At 40.2% G+C, this 25599-nt stretch overlaps 3 pseudogenes; 1 reads left to right on the top strand and 2 right to left on the bottom strand.

Annotated features, from left to right (window-relative positions):
* Positions 1-15009: 15009 nt before the first annotated feature.
* LOC149010880 (kinesin-like protein KIN-10A) lies at positions 15010-17230 on the top strand (annotated as a pseudogene).
* Positions 17231-17962: 732 nt separating this feature from the next.
* LOC149010881 (putative CCR4-associated factor 1 homolog 11 pseudogene) lies at positions 17963-18955 on the bottom strand (annotated as a pseudogene).
* Positions 18956-21482: 2527 nt separating this feature from the next.
* On the bottom strand, positions 21483-23598 carry LOC149010882 (E3 ubiquitin-protein ligase PUB23-like; annotated as a pseudogene).
* Positions 23599-25599: the final 2001 nt, after the last annotated feature.

Raw genomic sequence — 25599 nt, forward strand, 5'->3', positions numbered from 1 at the left:
GAAGAACCAGAAAGAAGACTTTGGATTTGAATGCTTTGAGTTTACCATTGTGGTCTTCTATTGAGAGTTTTGATTTGGAAATCGTCCCACGAGAATTCTGATTTTATTCTTTCTCGCCATGACGGCAAGATCTGGTCTTAGAGATAAGATTGTTGCTCTGCAGAGTTCCGATCAAGAGTTTTTGATCAAAGTTGAGAAGATTTCTTCGAATCCTAAGTCGGACCCCGACTTTGGTATATCCATGGATGGTGCTTTGTTGTTTAGAGGAAGACTGTGTGTGCACGCAAATGAAGAAGTTAAGAAAGAAATATTGAAGGAAGCACACCGGTCGGTCTTTACTATACACCCGGAAGCACCAAGATGTACAAGGACTTGAAGGAACATTTTTGGTGGATTGGTCTAAAGGCGGATGTTGATGATTTTGTTGCCAAGTGTGAGACTTGCCAACGTGTGAAAGCCGTTCGACAACCTCCATCTGGATTACTTCAGCCTCTTCCTATTCCTAGTTGGAAGTGGGAGGATATCTCCATGGACTTTGTGACTAGTTTGCCTCGGACAAGTAAAGGCAATGACACCGTGTGGGTGATTGTTGATAGGTTGACCAAATCAGCCCATTTCATTCCTATGAAGATCACTCATACTCGGATAAGCTAGCAAGGCTTTATGTGGATAATGTGGTTCGTCTGCATGGTGTGCCATTGAGTATTGTTTCGGATCGTGATCCCGGTTCACCTCAAGGTTTTGGAATAGTTTGCGAAGGCCTTGGGAACCCAATTGAACTTGAGTACAGCTCATCATCCACGATCGATGGACAATGCGAGCGGACAATTCGGACATTGGAAGACATGCTCAGATCTTGTGTGGTGGATATGGGTGGTAATTGGGATGAACACCTAGCTTTGGTTGAGTTTGCCTATAACAACAGTTATCAAGCAACAATAGGCATGGCTCCATTCAAGGCTTTGTATGGCAGTACTTGTAGGACACCTTTGTCTTGGACTCGAGGCACAGGTGAAAGAAAAGTCTTAGGTCCCGAGATGATTGAAGCTACGAGTGCTATGGTAGATATGATAAGAGAAAGGATTAAGTCTGCCCAGTCAAGACAGAAATCTTATGCTGATAAGAGAAGGACCGATTTGGAATTTCAAGTTGGAGAGAAAGTCTTTTTGAAGGTTTCACCAATGAAGGGTGTGATGAGATTCAATGTTAAGGGAAAGCTTAGCCCTCGTTACATTGGACCTTTCGAGATTTTGGAAAAGGTTGGACCTGTTGCGTATCGATTAGCATTACCTCCGCCTCTCGCTGGTGTTCACAATGTGTTTCATATTTCGATGCTCCGAAAATACTTAGAGAATCCGGAACACATTTTGCTGCAAGCACCTGAAGGACTTAGTGCTGATTTGACCTATGATGAAGAACCGGCCGAAATCTTGGATAGGAAGGACAAGCAGCTGCGGAATCGCACCATCCCTTTGGTGAAGATTCGGTGGAAGAACCATACCCCTGAAGAAGAGCTTCTTGGGAGAAGGAAGAAGATATGAAGGAGAAGTTTCCTTACCTCTTTGGAAGCACGGAGTACGCTTTCAATTTCGAGGACGAAATTTCTTTAAGGGGGGGAGAATGTAAAACCCAGCCCTAACCTTGACCCGGAAACCTTGTTATTTGTAGGTCCGATGACCCGAAGTAAAGTAAGAAGTCAGCTTTGGGCCATCCCAATAGAGGACTTGGTGTCTGGCTTTGAATCCATGAAAGTTGATGATGAAGTTCTATTTATGGAAACTGAATCTTGATGAAGATCGGATTAGTTGATGGACTTGGAGTGCTCTCTATCTTGGTTTGAAGGCATTTCTACCTATTAGGTAAGTCACTTGACTTGTGTGCAAAACCCCTTTAGGATTGGATTTGATCTGGGCCTTCAATTCCCTGTTTTTGGTCTTCTTTGTCGACATTGGTCGACCGATTGGTCGATGGGGCCAGTCGACCAATCCACTCGACCAATGAGTGTTGTCTTTGGCAATTAGGTTGTTCTTGCTCTATTTAAGTCCAATCTCGAGTCCACTTCGTATTTGCTGCCTCCAAACTCTCTGGAACAGAACCAAAGACCTCTGCAAGTCATCTCCCTTGCATCCTTGGTGTTTTCTTGACGGATCTTCGTCGAAACTCTTCTTTTTGCATCAAAAGGTATGTCTACTCTCTCTTCTTCTCCTCCATCTTTGTTTTTCTTTCCTTTTCGAGTTGAGACAGTAGAAGAGATGCTGCATTCTCTGTTGCAAACATCTCTGAACATGTTCTCATGATCATCCTAAGGATTTGAGGCTAGAACAATGATCTTAACCATGATCATTGCAAGCTTTTGAAGGAATCATGATCAAACCATGATCTAATCTTGTTAAACATCTGATTTGAATTCTGATCTCTTTGGATCTTCTATGATTGATCATGTTAGTAGTTAATTACTGTGTTTTCCTTCCATGATCCATAATCTATCAATTTCTAGTTGTTCTCTTCTACCATACTATGTGTTCTTCATGAAGCATGATAGTTACATATATGGTAGGTTTTATTTCCTTATTTAGATTTATGCTTCTAAGCCTTGTTCCTTGAAGATCTAAGTATGTTTTCATGATACCATTACCTGAAGCAATGATCCATCCTCCTATTGTTCTTGTCTTTGATTTCTATTTCGAATTCATCAAGATCCATGGTTGATCTAATTATGGTAACTTTTTGTTTCCTAATTTGGATCTTGATATCTTGATTTGATTGGTGTTTTGAGGTCCCCTATATGTTGGAATACTGCTGATGTAGTTTACCCCTTGATTAGTACCCTTTTGAACCACCAAATTCGGATTTCATATCTTAAAACTCTGTTTTTTTAGGCTCTCGTCTGCATTGGTCGACTGATTGGTCGACTTGGACCAGTCGACCAATCCACTCGACCAATGAGTACAGCAACTCCAGAATTGGTCTGTGTTGGATGTTTTGGTATCTTTTCTGTTAGGGATCTTTCCTAATATGTTGTATATACTTGTTTAGGACCTTCTTCTCAAGTTTGCCAAGATCTTACTTGATTTCTTAGGATTCCTTTGCGAGTTATAAAAGGTAAGGATGGTTATTTCCTTAATTACATAGATAGCATGAATCTAGTTTCTATATTTGAATATCATAGATATGATTCCTAAATTAGATTCTTACAATGATATACTACTGTTGCATAACTTTGATTACAGTAGCATTACTTATTCATATTGAATTGATTCATGTATGATTTACTTACCAATGTTATACAAGTGATTGTAATTATTGATTTCTTTCCATATATGAAGTTACCATATATGTGATGATATGAATTGATGCATGTGTATGCTTAAGTATGGTTTGGAAAGGAGAGGTGTCCTTTTGACACTTCTGTCCTTGGACTACTACGGGAATATTATGGGATGTTTCCGGAGATGCCCTCTGGACACCTTCCTAAAGCTGTTGGATGACATATCTAGGATTGTCTAGTAGTGTTTGGCTAGGATGTCCTGTTATGTCGGACCCTAATCGGAGGGGTATTGAGACCGAACGACCCGTGGTAGCAATGGGGATTCATGGGCGCTCAAGACCGGTAACCAACCCGTGAGAGGACAGGAATCACATTGTGGGGGCCATTTATTGGTAGGGTTGCATATGGTTAGACTTGGGCTCACGGGCGCTTAAGACCGGTAACCAACCCGTGAGAGGACGTGAGAGCTTCCCGTTTACCATATGTGGATGATCAATAGGGTTGATGAGTCCGTAGTCGGAGACTATGAGGACTCTAGTGTGAAGGATACCGGAAAGGATCGTCGGGGACGAGGAATGGAAGTATCTGGATCCGACTTGATGTAACTAAGTAGAAGACTTGCATTTGGCTAGGTTTTACCCCGACATGCGCCGGTACTAATACCAAATGGTTGTGAGAGAGTGTGTTGACTTAACCCCCTGCCAAGGTTTGTCCCGAGGGATGAAGGACCCATTACCAATCGGCTGCTCAAGACCGGTGAAATGATCCGTGAGAGAATCCAAGATATCTTAAATGGTTGAGGATGTGAGTGGACTTTCCTAAAGAAGTACGGTGCTATGACTTAAAGCATGTCTGCCAATAGAGACCAGCATACATAGAGTTAGATTCATTCATTCATTGCTTGTCTCATATCATATTGCATTTATGATTGTTCCGGAATCCCGCCATTTATGTTATTATGGATTTTAATCGCCCTTACTGAGGTTTCTTTGAAACTCATTCCTTTATTGTACAATGTTTGTTAGACTATCCTGCAGTGCTTGAGTATTATGACGGTCCCTATGAAGAAGCGCAAGGCGAAGAGGCATATCTCCAGGAAGGTGATTGCGGTTACCACAATTACTTTGAAGATCCCGCGAGTGGTTATGCTCCGTACGATGCTTAGTCCGACCATTGAGTGGAAGCGTCCTTGTGCCATTTATGAGATTTACACTTATAAGGATGTTGTCTATAAAGTGGAGAACAATTTAGTTACCCAATGTACTTGCTACTGGGATTAGATTTTGTCTAGTTTATTGTTTTAGAGCTACTTTTCCGCTGGTTGTAAAGTGGGATTTTTGCCTCACTTTACTTATCTGTTTGACACTCGATTATATCTATTATTCCGATTCATTTATGATTCATTCTTTCTTTATTGGATCTATGGTTTATCTTCCGCACTTTTATTATGATTGTTCATGATTATGTTATTGTTTATGTGGGAGGTTGATCACTCGATACCTGATCTTCGGGCTGTGGATCACACTCTCGGGTATGCCAGATAGGGTACCGGCTGGGAGGGCGTGACACCACCCCCATTCAAAACTGAGGCATGAGGATTTCCATTGACACCAGCACGAGTCTCATTATGCAGAGTCATGAAACCGGTCAACATCTGGTTGAACTGAGCTGCTTGCTGCTGCATCATATTACCCATAATATTTGCAACATCACGAAAACTTCTGACATTTGGAGCACCGGGAACATCACGAGTACCTTGGTCACTAGTGTTAGTCTGCTGATCATGACCACCAACTGGTATCTCGTCACTTCCGTGACCACTGGATTCACCACGACCACTTCTTAACGTAACCATTCTGCAAAAACCGAAATGTCAAAAACACCGAATTTCGAGGTTTCAACATAATCCACAAGTCCAAATGATTAAGAATCTTAAATCATGCTTAAATACACCCATTTAGTCATCAAACAATAAATCATAGGACAAAAATCACATTTTTCCAAAATCCAACAGCACTTGGGGCTACTGGGTCCTTTGGTCGAGTGCTTGGTCGAGTGCCCAGTCAACCAATGAGTCGACCAAAGCTCACAGCACGCGAAAAATAGGTTTTAAGTGCCAAAAACCCATTCCAAACGCACTTCAAACCTTGCACACTTGAGAGGGGACTCTAGAGGAGAGGTACTAAGGCATTCCTAAGTGTTTTCCAAGTAGTTTGGTGCTTCAACAACAACACTACAACACTCAACAACTTCACACAAGGTAAATCTTCATTCCCATCTCATTTTCATCTTTTAAATCTTGAAATTTATCCAAAAACCATGTGTTGCTTGTATCTAATGCTAGGAATCATGCTTAGGAACACTTAGAAACATGTTCCCTAGGTTTTTAGCACAATACCATGCTTAAACAACAAGTTCTACAACAATCTAGCACTTCTCATATCGCTTTAAATCCGAAATCGTTAACTTTAGAAAAACTTTGATTTCTCTCAAACCGCTTGGAGTTTTCGCACGAAATCAAATGCTACGCACTCAAAATGATACTGTGAATGTGAACATGTACTTTGATCTTACCAATTCCAAAATTTTCAAAAATCCAATTTGACCTAGAATGCAAAATCCCCAAATTCCTTCTTGCTGAATTTTTAACTTTAGACCAAGATTTCGATCGATTTTCTTCCAGTAAACTTCATAGACATGCAATTCCAAGTATTGCGCACATGCTAGTATGCTCAATTTACATTTTCCCCAAATTTCCAATTTTGGTGAAAATTACGAAAATGCCTTTCTAGCAGAATTTTCGAAATAATACTAACATGCAATGTCTCTTATTTTTTCCAACAGACATCACACCATGCGAGAGAGGTGGACGAGGCGAGAGGCGGGATAGTTGGAGCTAGGCGAGGCAGAGGTAGAGTTCCAGCTCAGCCTAGAGCAGAGGTCAACCGTCTCGATCTCTTCGACACACCACAGGTAGAGGTTCTGTACGAGGCATACTTTGAGTATTGCCACATGGAGTACGGGAGACTTCTTCACTTGTGAGAGCTTCAGGTCTTCCGGATCCGATAGCGATTCAACACACAGGCATGGACTCATCTCTTCACAGCAGACTTACCCGTCTATCCTGAGCTAGTGAGGCTGTTCTTCAGCAACCTTACATCCGTCGAGGAGGCTAGAGGACAGGGTCGTCCTTTCAGACTCGTTGTCGAGAGTAGGGTCAGAGAGACACAGATCCGCTTCTCCACTAGGGATCTGGCACACATTCTCCATGTACCACACTATCCACGACAGTGCTTATGGATACCTATCGGGGGCGAGAGATAGACCAATTCTTGATGCCATACGAGCTTCATGAGATATGCGCAACTCTGCGGGATGACACAGAGTGCTACCTTCCGCGAGACAATGGACAGATGACAGATGACAGATTCAGCTAGGATCATCAGTCGCATCGTCGGCCGAAACATCATACCGAAGGCCGGACATCACAACCGGGTTTCTGTGATGGAGGCCGTAGTCATCTATCGCATCTACACAGGATTTCAGATAGACTTGTCCTACATCATCCAGCAGGTCATGATAGATCTGGTGGCACGTCTTGGTATGAGGAACCTTTGCTTTGGGAGATTACTGACATTGATCTTCCGACACTTCGGGGTTAGTTTGGAGAATACAGAGGAGCTTACTAGATCACTGGGATATGCCATTGGGACTAGGACAATCAGGAAGATGAGGGTCACTCAGACTGTGAGATCTCCGGGTCCAGATGGTGAGGAGGATACAGATGAGGATGAGGATGAGGTGGAGGCTCCAGCAAATGAGGGTGATGCTGGTCCAGATTCTGATGATCAGGCACAGGATACAGAGATGCATGAGGCTGTTCCTAAGCATCATGAGATTCCCAGGTCACCACACCTCGAGACAGGAGGCCCTTCTCATTCAGTTCCAGAGACTACTGATTTAGGTGCTCAGATGAGATTGATGACTTCCATGCTAGAGAGGATGGAGGTCGGACGGAGAGAGATATATGAGAGGATGGAGTCACGACAAGATAGGATAGAGTCACAAATTACTCAGATGGCCGAGGACTTCAGAGCATACAGAGATCAGAGGAGATCACCTAGATAGATTGTACTTAGGATTTCCCTTTATGCTTTTCAGATGTAAACCTTTTTTTTTTAAAGTTAATGAAGTTCATTTTGTTTCACTTTATTATTGTGTGTTATGCACTTTTCTTTTATTGCTTATATGATATTTGTTCAAATATAATTATTGTGCATTATTCAGAAGTATTCAGTTATGCTTCATTAAACAAGTTTCTAATCCAAGTGTTTTATTATTCACTTCTAAGAGTAGATGAGTCACTTCTGGATCTATGACTCAGAATGTTTTGTTACTGTTTTCTGTGGTTAGGATTTCCTTTAACTTTGGGCTCTGATACCACTCTGTCACATCCCTCCAGCCAGTACCCTAACTGGCATACCCGGGAGTGTGATCCACAGCCCCGAAGATCAAGTATCGAGGAAATCATCCTCCCACATATACAATAACATAATCATAAACAGGAAATAATCAAGGTTTAAATATTATAAACAAAAGGTTTAACTCAAGAAATGAATAAATAATATAATCAGAGTGCGGAAATGATAGCAGATATCCGAAGATATCAAAAGAAGTAAAGTGAGGCGGAAACTCACTCCACAAACATAGCGGAACGCAGTATGAAAGTCAAAAAGGAAATTACAATTGAAACAAATGTACTAAGAAATAAACTAGGAACAAGAGTCTTCTAGTCTATAGATAACGTCTTCATAAGTGTGGACTTCATCCACCCAATGAATCCTTTCTAACTCTATGCTGTTTTCAAAAGTAGTACGCAGCTTGATCCGCCAGGGGATCATCAGAGTAATCTTGATCGTTGTCAGTACCTTGCGTGTAATACGCTTCATCGGCTTGCGCTTCACTGTACTGTTCGTCATAATAATCTGTACCTGCAGGATAATCTAACAAGAAAATATACAAAAAGGAATGAGTTTCGAAGAAAATCAGTAAGGCAAGTTAATCCATAACATCATAGATAACATGTGACAAAACATAACATGATGCAATGCAATATGAAACAGATAAAGTATGAATGCATCTAAACTCTATGTATGCTGGTCTCTATAGTAGACATGCTTTAAGTCATAGCACCATACTTCTTTGGGTAGGTCACTCACTCCCCCTCAGCCATCCTGGCATCTTGGGTCTACCGGGTAGTTGGGTAAAGTCCTCATCAAACCATGGTAGGGGATTTAGTCAACACACTCTCTCACAACCATTTGGCATAAGTACCGGCTCATGTCAGGGAAAAGCCTAGCCCAATGCAAGTCATCTAGTCAGTTATATCATCTCAGTTCCAGATACGTCCATTCCTCGTCCCTGACGATCCTTTTCGGTATCCTTCGCACTAAAGTCAGCGTATCCTATGGCACCGACCAACTCGGAATACGGACTCATCAACCCTATCGGTTATCCACATATGGTAAACGAGAAGCTCTCATGTCCTCTCACGGGTTGGTTACCGGTCTTGAGTGCCCATGAGCCCAAGTTTAGCCATATGCAACCCTCCAATAAATGGCCTCCACAATATGATTCCCATCCTCTCATGGGTTGGTTACTGGTCTTGAGCGCCCGTGAATCACATTGCTACCACTGGTCGTTCGGTCTCAATACCCTTCTGATTCGGGTCTGATATAACAGGGGTATATCCTAGCCAAACACTGCTAGACATCCCTAGGTATGACAACCAATGATTCGGGAAAGCGTCGATGGGCATCTTCGGAGAACATCCCATACTATTCCCTCCGATGTCCAAGGACAGAAGTGTCAAAAGGACACTCCCCAATCCCAAACCAAACTTAAGCAAACACATTCTCAGATCAGTCATGACATATACAACCAACAATTCATCATATACAAGAGAATGTAAAAGCAAAATTAGATTAGGTAATAATAAGTAATTCATATAACATGAATAATGAAAAAGATAATATAAACAAGTCCTACTGTTCTCACAGTAAGAGATCAGAATTAAATTACAATAACAGTAAGTAATCTCATAGTTTCATAAGGTAGAAACCAGAGAACAAGCAATCTATGTAGTTAAGGAAATAATTGTCCTTACCTTGATTACCAAAGAAGATGATCCAAAGATCAAAGTGAGCAACTCAAAACTTAGCAAATAAACTCCTAATAACCATAGATACAACATTAGGAAAGATGCCTAAAAGATCAAAGAGCGAACGAATCAAATCCGGCGAAAAACGAAGCTACTGACTCCTTTTGGTCGAGTGCTTGGTAGACTGGCCCGGTCAACCAAACAGTCGACCATGCAAGTCAGTACGGAATTGTACGGACTGCTTTGGCCATAACTTCCTCGTTTGAAGTCGGATTGATCCGAAATTCGAAGGGGAACTTCCTAGGATGTATTAGAATCATATGAGAAGATAAAAACATCAAATCATGGTAAAAAAAATTGGGTTCTTGATTTAACCCAAGAAATTAGGGTTTCAACCTTTATGGCTCCCCAAGAAAGGTTATGATCATAGAATGAAAGGGAATTAATGAATTGCCAATTATAACAAGAAAATCATAGAAATTATAGTTTAGGTTACTAGAAACATTACCCATGAGGTTTCCCTCGCATGGGAGGTCACCAAGGTTTTCCAGAAATCAAGCAAGGGTTAGGGTTTCCAGAAAAATATACGGCCAGGGTTAAGATCTTGATGATGATCATAGATCTCAAAGAAACGAAGGAGATCACGAAGGGATGGTTGCAAGGATGCAGCATCTACTTTCTGATCTCAATCAAGAACAAGATTGAAGAAATGAAATTCGCAATGTTGAAGCGATTACTAACCTTGAATTGTAAGAACAACGATGAGAGGCTACAGATCTGCAGAGGAGCTTTCGAAATCACCAGAGAGAGTTTCGGAGACGTGTTCTCACGTTGACAAAGTGTTTAGGAGGCAGCCATAACAAAGAAATACGAAGTAGGGTTTAAATAGAAGTGAAAAACCCTAAAATTACAAATTCTCGGATTTCACACTCCTTTGGTCGAGTGCTTGGTCGAGTGGCCCACTCGACCAAGGAGTCGACCAAGGCAGACAGTAAGGAATAATCAGGGATTTGGAGGATCAAATGGGTTTTAAACCTTATGGGCTTTTGCATACACATCATGTAATACCCCCCGTATTTCTAACCCGAGATCCGTATTCCAGGTCAGAGAACCCGAAGGTCTAGTCAGGTGAACTTGTGGAGTATCCGGATTGAAGCCCATGATCCATACCCATGACCCATGGATCTGGATCCTTTTTCTGAAGAGTCTGTCTTGACTGGAGCGGGGATTTCCGGAAGTCAGATGTTGTTCAGAGATGTCCAGAATGAAGGTAAGATCTCCCCCATCTCCTATTTAGGGCTAGGTTGGCCTTGGGTATCAGCCCCTAGTAAAAGCACCCTTGTATGGCAAATTACATGGGGGCGGTTACTAGTGGCAGTCGCTTAACCTATGCGACCGGCCCAAGCGACCACCCGGTCTATTTTCGGGGATTTTGCCCTATTTTGCCCCCAGACTTCTATAAAAGGCAACCTCCGTCTCATTAACGATTACTTTATTTGTGGTTGCCTATTTGGGAGTTTAGACGGCTGCGGGGAAGATCCGAAAGAGTCTCTGGAGTACTGACAGTGGCTTGGAAGATCAGTTCTCTTCTTCTCTGGCTTTTTGGTGCGAGGTATTGAACTAACCCTTCGTTCTCTACTCTCTTTTCTCCGTTAGATTGGTTTTACCTTTTTTCCCTCGTCTCTGTGATTACCCCTTGATTATTTTACCTTCCTTTTTAATCTACTTGAGATGGAATAACCGTAAACGGAACCCTACTTCCGTGAGATGGTGATGCCATACTCCCCTTGTACCTGATTGACAATAAGCTGCGAGTCACTAAAGATAGTTACCTCCGCTATCGCCAATGCTTTTGACAAGCGAAGTCCAGCTATTAGAGCCTCGTACTTCACTTCATTGTTACTTGCTTCGAATGCAAATCTTAACGCATACCGAATAATAAAACCTGCTGGGCTTTTCAAAAGAATTCCAGCCCCTGCTCCTTGCTTATTGCTCGAGCCATCCACGTATACCTCCCACATGGTCGGAATACTAGGCTCAGCAATCTCCTCCATTGGTGCAGTAGTTTCTACTACGAAGTCGGCCAATGCTTGGACTTTAATTGTCGTTCAAGGCTTAAAGCTTACTTGAAATTCGCTTAGCTCAACCGACCATGCCACCATTCTTCCAGACAAATTAGGTTTACGAAGAACTTTACTAAGGGGAAAAGTAGTAAATACCTCGATTGGATGCACCTGAAAGTATGTTCGTATCTAGCTGCTATCATAAGAGCCAAAGCCTGCTTTTCGATCTGGGAATATCGCATTTCCGCGTCGAGTAGTACGTGGCTGACATAATAGATTGGCCACTGCTTTTTGTCTTTTTCCTGAACGAGCACCACACTTACTGCCGAGAGGGATGTTGCCAAATATAGTTGGAAAATTTTTCCCTTTTCCAGTCGAGACAGTAGCAGTAGTCTTCCTAGTGTTTCCTTAAGATCTTCAAACACCTTTTGACACTCTTCAAACCATTTCGCCTCTTTACTACCTCTCAAATCTTTAAGTGCTTTGAAAAAAGGTAGGCACTTTTCTCCCGACTGTGAGATGAACCGGTTCAACGCGACTACTCTTCCTGTTAAGCATTGCACATCTCGAATAGTCTTAGGTGCTTCCATGTCTATCAAAACCTGTATTTTGGCCGGATTAGCCTCAATACCTCTTTGTGACACCATAAAGCCCAGGAACTTGCCCGATGATACACCGAAGGCACACTTTTTCGGGTTCAGCTTCATCTGGTATTTTCGCAGTACTGAAAATACCTCTGTTAAATCTTCAATATGTTTTGACCTTGCAATGCTCTTTACCAGCATATCATCAACATACGCTTCCACGTTTCTGCCGATCAGGTCTTTGAATATTTTGTTGATAGCCCTCTGATAAGTAGCCCCTGCATTTTTCAGGCCGAACGACATGACTTTGTAATAGAAGCTTTCACAATCAATCATGAAAGCAGTTAACTTTTCATCCTCTTTGTTCATGAGGATTTGGTTGTATCTTGAGTATGCATCCATGAAACTCAATGTTTCATATCCTGCGGTGGCATTTATCAACAGATCTATCCTGGGCAATGGAAAACAATCTTTTGGGCAAGCCTTGTTGAGATTTGTGTAATCTGTACACATTCTACACTTTCCATTTGCCTTTTTGACCATTACCACATTGGCCAACCAGACTGCGCGTTCGATGGGTTCAATGAAACCAGAGTTCTTCAATTTTTCAACCTCACCCCGAATGGCCTCATGCTTTTCAATGGAGAAATTTCTCCTCTTTTGAATTATTGGTTTTACCTTCGGATCTATCCAAAGTTTATGCTTTGCCACCTGCCGATCAATTCCTGGCATATCCTTTGCAGACCATGCAAACACATTGCTGTTTTGCTGAAGAAAAGACTTCAATTCCTCCTTGAATTCTTCTAGCTGCTCAGACCCAATATAAGTAATTCTTTTTTCGTTATCAAGATACAGCTAGATTTGTTCTAACTTCTCGACTAGCTTGGGCCTTTGCATCTCTGCCTCGTCCCAATCCTCTCGTATTTCTATTGGTAACGCAGTTACATTCCTCGAGCCCTCCTTATCTTTCAAATACGCTACATAGCATTGTCGAGAGATTCTTTGGTCAGAAGAAACCTGACCAATTCCCATTTCTGTCGGGAATTTTATCTTCAGGTGCTTTGTGGAAACTATAGCACCTAACTTTGATAGGGATGGCCTTCCTAGAATGACGTTGTAAGCCGAAAGTTCTCGAACCACCAAGAAGTTTACCCAAACAGTAGCTTCTTTAAGGAAGCTTCCAATTGATAAATCTAGTTGTACTGATCCTTCAGCTATCGCAGAGGATCCAGCAAAGCCATATAGGTGCGTGGATGATGGCTCCATCAAGTCTTCATCCACTTTAAGCTTTTGATAAGCTGCATAAGATAAAAGGTCTGCAACAAACCCTGTGTCAACTAACACTCTATGTACTTCTCGGCGTGCAATTTCTACCTTGATGACTATGGCATCATCATGAGGTAAACAGACGCCTTTTTCATCTTCTTCACCGAAGGTGATCGAACCCTCACCATTCAGTCTTTTCCTCTTCTGCGTTTCTCTGGTTCCAACAAACTTGGATTTGGCTTTTAGCTTCCAAAGAGACTCAAGTTCAGGCCCTCCAAATATTGTCCGTATGGGTGACCGAGTGGCATCGACCACTTCCTTACCCTTCTTAGACTTAGGAGCTTCGGTCGGTCATTCTAGACTTACCAAACGTTCCCTCTTGTTACCTGTGTCTCACGTTTCCATTCGTCTCCTCTGACAAAATTGGACAAGTGGCCATGCGATATCAATCTTTCAATATCGGCCTTTAAATGCCTTCTTTCAATATCAACCTTTAAATGCCTGCAATCATTGGTAATGACCGTAATCCTTGTGGAAACGGCAATACCTCTCTCTATCCTGTTCCCCAGGCTTCGTGGGAAGCTTTGGAGGCCACTTCTTCAAGATATTCTGCCCCTTAATAATGTTTAAGATGTCAGCCCGAGGAGTGTTTAATGGAGTATACTCACTTTTGCCGGGAGATCTCTACAGCCATGCCTGGCGAGGCTTTCCAACTCGATCATGAACATTCTGCTTCGGCCTCTGCTTGTTCTCAGGGGCCTTCTGCTCTTTTGTAGAGGCCTTGTTGTCTCCCTGGTGTGCATCCAGGATTTCCATCACCTCTTCCTGCTTTTGACACCTTTGCACCAGTTCAGCACAGGTGGTAGGCATGTCCTGAAGTAGTAACTCCAAGAGTCGTCGGTTAGTGAGTCTAGTGAACAAAGCAGTTTTAGCTAGCTGTTCATCTAGATTCTCTATCTCCATTGTGACCCTGTTAAATCTTTTCAGATATTCCTGAATCGATTAGCTTTTCCCTTGCCTGATAGTAAACAAGGTCGCCTCAATCTTTTTAATCTGGATTCCACTTTGGAATCGTCCTATGAATTTTCTCCCCAACTCTTCAAAGTCCCCGATCCTTCCCGACGGGATATTCGAAAACCATTTATGTGCTGCTCCAATCAAAGATGAACCGAAAACCCTGCAAAGGATTTCATCTGAATCACCCGCAACAGCCATAGTCTGCTGGTAGTAACTGATATGAGCAATGGGATCTCCCGAACCATCGAACCTGGAAAAGGTTGGCAACCGGAAATTATGAGGAAATTGATATCCTAGCCTCGGCAAACGGAGACTTTCGAATAACCAAATAAATATCATCAGTTATTGTCCCTCTCGCCAATTGTCTGAGTTTCTAATTGATATTGGCCAATTCTTGACCAATATGTGTTGATCGATCACCGACGACACAATCATTCTCCCAAACCGCGCGCCTGATAATTGGTGAGTGAGTGTGTACTCCTGTAGCCAACCTTGTCGTTGAATTGGTTGTGCTTCCTTGCGGTCCTTCAAACCGTTCATCTCTCCTAGGGAGTTCTCCAATTCTCCTAGGTTCTCTTTCTCGCCTCCAGTCGGCCTTCCCGAAATTCTGACCAACATTCTAGTCATCGATCAGTCTTTGCTCCCTTTGTAATGCGCGCCTTCCCGCATCATGTTGATCAGGTGCTTGCAGCGCCACCACCTACTTGGTCAACGTACGGAGCGTCTGACTCACCTCCAATAGCTGGAGTTTCAGTTGATCTAGCTGGTACTGGAGTGGATCAGGAGGATTATTACCTCCCTGACCACCATCTTCCCGTACTTCAAGAGGTCGACTTCCCTCAGGGATATCTGGATTATTTGCTCCGGGAATTTGAACGCTAGCGTCTCGTTGGGCCGCCGCAGCTACTACTGCTGCTGCTGCCGATGATCTAGTAATCATGGCTTTCTGAAGCGTTTCCCACAGACGGCACCAAATGATGCGTCCAAAATCTGCTCAGCCCTTAGATCTCCTGCGGATGACCTGCAAAAACGAACGTCAGATGTGGCCCAACCGCTGGGGTCGGGAGTCCACCTTCGAAGGCTATGTCAGTTGATGAACTGATCATAAACGGCTCTACTTAAGCACAGAGCTAAAGAATGAATAATGAAAATACGATTCATATTGTATGTGTCCTTCACCTTGTGGGCAGGGGATGTCTTATATAGTGTGTACCTTCGAATCTCCTTCGTTGGATGTATTTGAACCTTCTTCGGATAGCCGTCAGATCTTAACGAACAGATCTATTATTGATAGATCCGTACGAGGTTGGGCTATTAGATAATTCCTTTGATAATATAATCGTTAAATGGTAGTTATCCATATAATAACGATCGGCTTCTTCCACAAGTGTCATTAACCGTCTCCTTGACGATAAGTTCACTCCGATTATAGCGGATTAGGGCGTGCTTGTGACTGAGTCAGTTTACTTCCTCGGAAGCTACCTTTTAAATCCGGCCTGCTCGGAAGCTAGTCGATTCCTTTCGTCCCGATCGGGGTCGAGGGTCGAACCAAGGATGAACCCGGTTCGATTATATTTTCTCCGTATCAATTACTATGTTTGAATACTGTGTTTGAAGAGGAAAATGAGGGACAAGGCAGAGAGAATGTAGATGATAAGGAGGTGGAGAAAGAAATAGTAGAGGAAACAACTGTAAATTTAAGCCCAATTGATGTCTCTAGTCAACAAATCAATCTCAACAAGGGGTGTTATTCCGTTAGTGCAGAGAAGCTGGTACCTGAACTAATTAGTAGCAGCAATTATAGAGACAAATTCAATTATAGCAGAAATAGAAGTGAAGACAAGAATGTGAGTCCAGAAGTACTGGGTGAATTGGAGAGTCCATGAGAGGTAGTCTCCGATAGAAGAACAAGAATCCAAAACATTTCCTGCTCTTTGGGAACCAATCATCTCCTGTGAGAAAAGCTGATGATGAATCACTTAAAATGTGCTCTCTTTCCAACAGGATATCAGACCTTCAAACTGTTTGTAGGCCAGAGTTTGGGTTGAGTAATCAAGTTCTAGCTGATGTAACAGATAAAAACGCCACGTGAACACTGAATCCAACACCTGAAGCAAGCCACTCGCAACACTTAAATTTGTGGAGGATAAATCAACAGAAGCTGTCCCACTGAACACAAATCGGTGGTTACCTTCTGAAGTTGCCCAGAACTCAAAGGAGAACAACATGCCTGACGACAGAAACACAGATGGTCTCCTTGAGGTGTATGTGAAATGGGAGGCCTCAAAGGAGAATTCTGGGAAGTTCACTAAGAAGTTAAGATTGTAAAGGATTCCAGCCTTGCAGATATCCAGAAGTTGATTGAGATCCATCTTGTGGGGGACAACACTACCAAGCAAGGTTTCACATTTCTCATGCTTGGGGTGTGTTTTTTGAGCTTTTTGCAGCACATTAGACTGTTCAAAATTTCATGCTGTTTATACCATTTTGGATATGCTTAGACATGGGGGGAAATCAGTTGAACCACTCAAAACATGCAGTTCCAAATCTTATAATGCTTTCTTTTAGGCTTTTAAGATGCCATGCATATGGATAATCTGTTCTAACTGTGGTATATAAATGTTGTTTATGCTTTGTTATGGGTTCTTACAGAAACTCTGTGTTTTATGTGCAGGATCCTACAGGTGCTCCAGTTGTGAAAGAGAAAGAAGGAACAATTCAAGCAAGCAAACTCTCTATTTGCTACAATCAATTGCACGGCCACTTGGCTTGCTTGCGTCCAGTCAAGGCATCCCAAGAGACTAACCTTCTTCCCTTTAGCTCGCTGGAGAGTAAACTTCCACATGTACTTCCAAATGTGTTTCCTGTATAAGAATGTGTTACTTGTATAAGAGCCCTTTCCCCTACATCATTTGTTATGTGTTTTGAAAAGCCAGTATGCTCTCTCCAAGGGGTTTGTTGGATGATCCAGATTTTGTTTCCAATTTTGACCATCAATGTATGTTGTTTCTCGTTTATTCAATTTTATTGTGAAATTCATCCAGAAAAAAGTTTATGTACAAAAGTTGATTTGGGTAAGTCTTGGGTCTGATACTGCAAGAACTGGTCATGAATGAGAGATTATGCATTCCGCACCAATAATGAGCTTTGACCATCAGATGATTTCTTCTGTAAATTATTTCTTTCACGAGCTTGAAAGCTGAGCAAGTCACAAATATAATTTTCATGCTAGAAGAGATCATACAGAATAACCATTGGTTATAAAAGCAATTAGAATTAACAATTTCCTCTTCATATTATGCAGTGCCAGAAAGTTAAACAAATTTATATTTCTTGTGAGCTGCGATTTCAAATTGACAAAGCAAATAAAATATTGATGGATCTGGTGACAAAGAATAATGAATAATCCAGAGACTAACAATCTTAATTAAAGGAATAATATTAAATATAACGCTAACTTCGTTCATGAACTGCAGCTTTCCTTACAAATTAAGCGTACAAGAACAAAGTTTATATCTAAATATTAGAATTCACATTGAAACAGGCAAGATATTCAAGTCGTCAATCAGACTCCATGAATAAGCTCTACGAACCAGAATCACTATCAAGCAGATGGCATTCCAATGAAGCAAGAATAAGCAGGTAGCATTTCGGTGAAGCCAGGATCCACAGGCACAATGAGTAAACCACAACTAACAGGAAACATGAATGGAGCAAGTACTATGCGATCAAGAATCAGAGGTGCTGCTAGTGTTGCTGGCTTAGGATCAATATCAAGTCCAAACAAAATACTGGTTCCTTCAACTTTTTCAGTGCCTCTTGGGATAATTTTCTGAAAAACACTCCAGGTTAACAAACTATCAGAACCAGCACGGTGAGCATTCCCAGTTCTACGTTTCACTCCATATGTTCCAGCCACACGTTCCAAACCACCATAGACACCATTATAGGATTTGATTATCTGTTTCAGGTCATAGACTTGCACCCCAAAATATGAACTCATAAGCATGTAAAAGCCAGTTAGATCATCTGGTAATGGCTTCCTCGTAAGAACTTTCAGCAGATATGCAAAATCATATGCGCCATGAAAAGTAATCCATCTAAACCAATTTGTACGGTGAAACACCAAACCAGATGAAAACAACAACTTACAGAAATGTAAAGAATCAACCCCCTCTCTCCTGTTCTTTTCAAAGTCTATACCTTGTTTCTTGAGAAGTTCAATGGAATCTGATGAATATCTGTCACTTGAAATATCAAAATCTTTGAAGTTGAACTGCCAAACCACACGATGACCTCCAAATGCAGGGATATCACCGTTCAAATTAGTAATAGTGAACCCAAGTTGGATGAGGTGGAGTGAATCCACATTGGCCTTCATAAGTTTATACCGCTCAGATGAACTCATGCTGTAGTTGGGTTTGGTCGGATGAATTACAGTTCCCGGAAACTCCGTATCTATGGAAATAAACGCACCAAAGTTGGTAGCAGCTCTGATCCGACTGAACTCATACTCGAGATTATGAGTCCATACATCCACGATCTCAACATTTTCATCAGAAGTTATGTTCGATTCAGACGATGAGGAGAATACCATGTCCCAGAGGCTCTTTGGATGCACCACCCTAATCAATTTGTTACCAGCTCCTTGCATCATCATCATCTCACTTCGTACAAATTTCAGAGAAAGAAGAAAATTTGAGAGAGAGGGAGCGACTGAAGCAAAATTGAGAGAAAGAGGGAGTGGGGAGTCTTGTGTTAAAAGCATTGAACAGGATCGTTGGTTGTGTGCTTAAATACAAAGTAAAGCAGGACTGTTTTCCTAATAGGATTCGAAAACCGACTTTTACTGGGTTTCCTCTGTAATTCCTTTCTCTACAATTTCCTGAAATTCCTTCACAGGATTGTACCATGTGGCATTTAAGTAATCCAACGGCTACCCAACAAACTAGAGTTTAAATAAAATTCAAATTTATGGGTGGGTTTAAATAAAGTTCAAATATATTTTTAACTGGATAACCATTGGATTATATAAATGCCACATGGCACAATCCTGTGAGGGAATTACAGGGAATTGTAGGGAAAAGAATTACTGAGGATGTGGATCCGTTTGTTCATATAGTTTTTCAAAAAATATCCGAGCTGGAAGTAGTTTCCTAATCGGATTTTAGAAATTTCTACTTTTTGTTTATTTTGAATTTAAAAAATATTATTAACAAAAAAAATAATTCTTTAAAAATATTACATACATATTCATATTTACTTTTTGGATAAAATACAAATATAAATATAAATATATACATATATATATATACTAGTTAGAACATTTACGTGCAAATGCACGTGGATTTCTCGCATTTATCCTAATTAGATAGAACTATGAGTAGCGAAGATTCTTGGGCCATAATTGAATGAATTAATGTTAAAGACATAAGTTCCTTTCGAAAATCGAATGGAACATGACTTGATGGCTTTATTTGGCATTAAAAAAAAAGTATTACCAAACCTTAGGGTTTTGTTCTTCTTTGTATTGAATTTAGTATTTAGGGTCATTTGGAATTGATATCAATATTTTGTCATATGAACCAAATCATTTTAGAAATTGTTTGCTACCATGATTTTGTCAACTGATTATTCTTGAAAAACTATTTGTCATACTTTACAATTCATTTAAAGGTACTTAGGGTTATAATATTTAACCATACAATAGAGATGTCAAAAGAACATAAGCATCCAATTTTTTTTGTGAACCATATAACCAAGAGTTATAGAAAAGTAGACAAAAATAAAAGAATGAGAAGATAGAAAAAGAGAAAACATCATTGAAATTATATAAATTATGATGAACATAATTAATTTTACTATGAAAAGTAGACTAAAAAGGGCTTGGTGGATTCAAACCACCATCTTTTGGAACACACTTATGTTCCAAATGCTCTACCAATTTGAGCTAAAGACCATCAAGTTAAACATGAAATTTACAAGTCTTTTATCTAAAGCTATATTGCTAGTGCATGAAAAATTAATATTTTCTTGTATTGTTGCAAGGTTCTAAAAATGAACAATAGATCATACTACACCGTGATATGGTCAAACTGTAGTTCTATGCTTGCTATTTCTAGGTGTTGCCAAATTTGGTGAGTTTCCAAGACAATTGATGAGATGCTAGATAACCACCTTAAAACTTCCAAAAAATTATAGATAACCACCCAATCTCCATAAAGAAACACATTTAACCAAATGAAAATGTTGCATATGCATTTTATTAGGATGGGATTACCTTGACGATATAATTCATAGCGTGTAAACAATTTTAAGCACCACTATGTGTAGGACATTAGGAAAAAAGATATAGTAAAAGTTCAACCTGAAATAGAAAAGAAAAGCCTTCCGTTAAAAGAAATAAGCAGATGCTTTAGAAGCGTACTCAACTACTCAAGAACATGCTAAGTGAATTCTTATCAAAACAGTTAAAGTTAATATAACTATCAAAAGACAAACTAACAAATTGAAGAGGAAATCCTGATCAGCTTGCTGCAGCAACAACTCATCTGCTTGACACCAAGGGTGAAGCAAGCAAGGCATGCTCACGGGTCTGACCATCTTTGAAGATACCAACTTCAAAGCCTCCAGTGGTAGAATAATGATAAGGACAGCACTATCAGCCTGTGATGTACCTGTGATCATGTTCTTGATGAAGTCACGATGCCCAGGAGCATCAATAACTGTGTAGTAGTATTTTGTGATCTCGAACTTCCACAAGGCATTGTCGATGGTGATAGCATGCTCACGCTCGCCCTTCAGTCCAGAACCCAGGCGGACTTGAATGACTTTTTGTTCATCTTAGCAGCTTCCTTCTAAAAACGCTGGATCATACGCTTGAAAACATTAATTAAAAAAATAATAAAAAAATAAACAAAAAATAAACAAAAATTGTCTGAAACAGCTTCATTTGACATTTTTCTATAAAAGTCAGATACAAATTCTCGTGCCCAAGTATTTCTTTAGTTATCTGATTTTCTACACAGAATTTTGCACCAGGAAAAAAAAGAAAAAGATTATGTACACGAAATTAACTTCTTTCACGTACATTCCCACTTTTTCTGTGCCTGAGAATGCACTGATTAAGAGGATGGATAAGAACGTAGTAAATGGACAGGGATACAGGAAGGGTTCTTCCAAACCCTAGAATGCAACTTAAGCATCTCCTTGGCCTTCTCTTTGGTATTGAGGCTATAATCCACCTGCAGCAACAAACACAACTTGGAAGCAACCCCAACTTGCAACATCTCCTGAAGAACACATGAAGTCCCACAGAACCTCGATATGGAAAACAACATTTTAACTCCTCTATCAGTGGCCACTTGTGAAACCTAAGTATCTTCTTGGACACCACAACAATTCCAGCTCCATGACCTAACAACTCCGCTCTCCCTTCTGCGCATCCACACAGTTGATCCAACACCACCAACACCATCTCAGAATCTCTCTTCTATGTTGTCTGTAGAAGTATCTCAATCAACACCGAAACTGCACCAGCTTCCACGGCTTTGATCCTGTTTCGACTCCATTGACAGAGCTCAACTATGATCTGCAATGAAGCCCATGATGCCTGCTGCAAGATATGTTACGCAAAACGTTCACGAGATGAACAAGATGTTCTACTCGCAAGGTCATCAAGAAATTCGGATCAGACACCTCGAACATGGATTTGAGAAGCAATGCAGAGTAAGTACGTGATGAGTTACTCCCATGTTGCAAAACCCACATCAAGGTCTCAATGAATTCACCATTTTTGCCAATAAGTTTCTTGAGTCCAACCTCTGATATCTGTCAACGCTGAAGTACGTATAGAGCTTCATCACTGGCTCTACAACTCGCTCTTGGACTCCCGCTTAATACAATTGAAGCCAAGAACTCAACTGCACCTGCATATTCCAGACATCTCCGTTCCTCTCGCATTCACTGGCGATGGGACAAAGACTCTTGAGGCATCTCATTCTATGTTGAACAACCTTACCTTCTTTAAGAAGTTTGAAGATCTGGGCTTCACAAACTGGAGTCTGTGGTGTTGGGATTCATTGCCTTTGGAAGCATTGAGAGTGCACCATGCTTGGATCAATCCTCGAAGGGCGTGGTTTGGGGTCAGATCAGTATCTGTCAATAAGGTTTAGTGCTGTTGTTGCCAGAGAGAATCCATCTCTCTGTGAACTCCCTGTCGAAGTTATCCTGGAAGGTGGAGTTACTGGATCTTTCATGATTTCCAAAGAGATTGGATAAATAAAATAGGATGGAACATCATGCATCTTGAACTTGAAAATATTTATTTTCCCTATTTGTAGGATATAAATCCACCTTATAGAAAGATATTTCCTCGCTCATCCAGCTTCATCGGACTTTTCGTTCGAAATTGTCGTTGTTGTGCTTCACTCTCAAGGCGAAGATCATTGAAGAAAATCCCCGTCCTTTGTGTTGCACAGGGTAAGCTTCTTGGAGTTCTAACAATGGCAGTTTTTTCTTCTTTCTTTCATCACTCTCCTTTCTTCTCTTTAGAGTTTTTTTCATCGATTATCGTCTTCTTTTTATGATATCATGTTCCGAGATTTCACTGATTTTAACTAAAACCTAATTCGTCTTCTTTTCAAGTTCCTTCTAATGTTCTTTGCTCGTTCTGATAATTTTGAAGTAATAATCAGTATAGCAACGTTTCATTCCTCTACTTGGCGTTTCTGATTTCCTTACACGGAGATCTACTCAAGCTTCATCTTCACATGCATATCATCACTATTTCACTCAAACTCAAACTCAAGAAGTAAAACCCTAAATCCATTTGAAACCCCTTGTATTATTCATATTCTTTAACTCTTGAGTTTGAGTGAAATCCTGATAATATGCCCATAAAAGATGGAGTTTGAATAGAGCTCCAATCATTAATCTTTACACTAAACCCCAAATCCATGCGTTACGCTATAAAGATAGTTCTCACACGATCATTTCATATCTTTCTATGTTTAATTTTCTGGATATTTTGACTCTGGTTCTCATCATGACCATGCAAAATTATAGGGATTTTATGCCAAAATCATTGGATCTGTCAATAAGGGTTAGTGCTGTTGTTGCCAGAGAGAATCCATCTCTCTATGAACTCCCTGTCGAAGTTATCCCCGAAGGTGGAGTTACTGGATCTTTCATGATTTCCTAAGAGATTGGACAAATAAAATAGGATGGAACATCATGCATCTTTAACTTGACGAATGAATCAAAACCTGGTAAGTCATTGATGCATACATCATAAAGCAAATACTCTCTCAATAAACTAAGACGTATAGATGCCGAACAACATATTGAAGAGACACGAATTACTACTTTTAAGACAATTGCACATGGATTAAAGGAATTAATTGGAAATTTTGAATGAGATTAAAAGAGACTCATTGTCAATTTCAAGCTTTTTCTGGCTTGCAAAAACAGGAAGTAGAGAAAAACAAAACAGGCAAAATAAGGCTAAATTTAAGAACACAATATAATACTGATCAAATTCGACTTCCGCCAAGTGCAACAAAGCAGCTGGGAATCCCTGAGATTGAGAGAGATCGAAAGAGATCAATAGAGGTCTATCAACTAACCTTGTATTGAAGCCCTTGCTTTGTCTTCCCAATTCGTGAGAGAAGATTGAGAGAGATCGAGAGGGATATAGAGAGCGAGAGACTGAGATTGAGAGAGGTCATGAGAGATAGTGGTGATTTAGAGAGAGAGAGAGAGATTCAGAGAGAGTTCGAGTGGGAGAGGAATAGAGCGACAGACTTTGAGAGAGATTAAAAGAGGTCAAGAAAGAAATCGGGATTAAAATTAAGGATAAATTCATAATAATTCATGACTACAAAGTCCAAATTATCCTTGCAAAAATAACTAAAGAAATAACAAATAGTACAACATTATTGGTATTTAGAAGAATTCTATGGACAGAAAAGGACAGAAAAAGATTTGCGAAAAAGAAAGAGTACATGCTTTTATTATAGTAGTATGATATATATATATATATATATATGATTTTATAATGATTTAAATACTAATATAAAATTTATATCTAATATCTAATATCGAGTCTCCGTTAAGGGAGCAGGAGAACAGTGTGCCCTTTTATGGTTTTTTATCACATAATAGGGATCGGCCCTACAGAATAAATATTTAAATTGACGAAAAATGGAACCCAGTGGACTTTACCCCCATTTATGTGGTCAAAAACCCTCAAGAAACCGCATTGTTTTCTCCTAATGGAGAGGTGATCTGGACCTCTAATAAATATTCGAGGCTTGAATCTATGAAAACTTTATAAAAGTTTCATTAGGCTGCTAAGTCTATTGTTACATTTGATTATATAATATAGAATAATAATAAAACGACATCGACATGAGCCATGGTGGTTTCTGCCTCAAAAGCAGCCACTAGTCCGGTATCACCTGCTTTTATTATTCCTAATAAGAAAAATATTCAACATGTGCTTCTTAATTTATGAATTTTCAGGTGATTTATTTCACAAACCAGTTGTAGGAACGAAATGTTCATAACTCGTTGAGGATAGTTTCGCTTACACAATTGAGTTTCAATCAAGTCATGCTTAAACCTTCAATTATTTTCCTTCAATATCCTCTAGCTCCTTAGACTAATGGTTCGCCAATATGATTTGTATGCATTGGACAACAACAATTGTGTTTGCTAGTCCACCCAATCATTCCATACATGCTAGAAGCCGTTTTTTTTTTTTTTTTTTTTGGTCATTCACTCTTCTTTTTAATAACACATGCTATAATCATTTATATCATAGGAAAGATCCAAGTCCATACAAGTATACGAACATACATGTGGTCTGCTTCACCTAAAGAAAAAATTATTGTGTAAGTTTTGATAATATACAAGGATTCGAGTGTACCTTATATATGAACACTCTTAAGTGTTTTAGAAATTTGTTTATACAAAATACAAGGATTTTTATTTGGCCCAAATCTCTTATATAGAAGTTGGGCTGAGTGTATTGCAAGTACTTTTATGACATATTTTATACAGGGTTGACCCTTTTAAAAGTCTAATATCTCAGTTTTATTTACATAAAAGGTCAATTTTAAGGAGTAAAATTCTATGCCGTGGGCTTGGGCCAGTGTGGTTTACTGTGCCAAATCTATTTATACTAATGATTTTATTTAAGAGTCTTAAGAGCTTCAAATTTTGTTGGGCCAGGCTATA

This window comes from Hakea prostrata, chromosome 7, assembly GCF_041222555.1.
Source record: "Hakea prostrata isolate BN-2017 chromosome 7, UWA_Hpros_2, whole genome shotgun sequence".
Lineage (NCBI taxonomy): Eukaryota > Viridiplantae > Streptophyta > Magnoliopsida > Proteales > Proteaceae > Hakea > Hakea prostrata.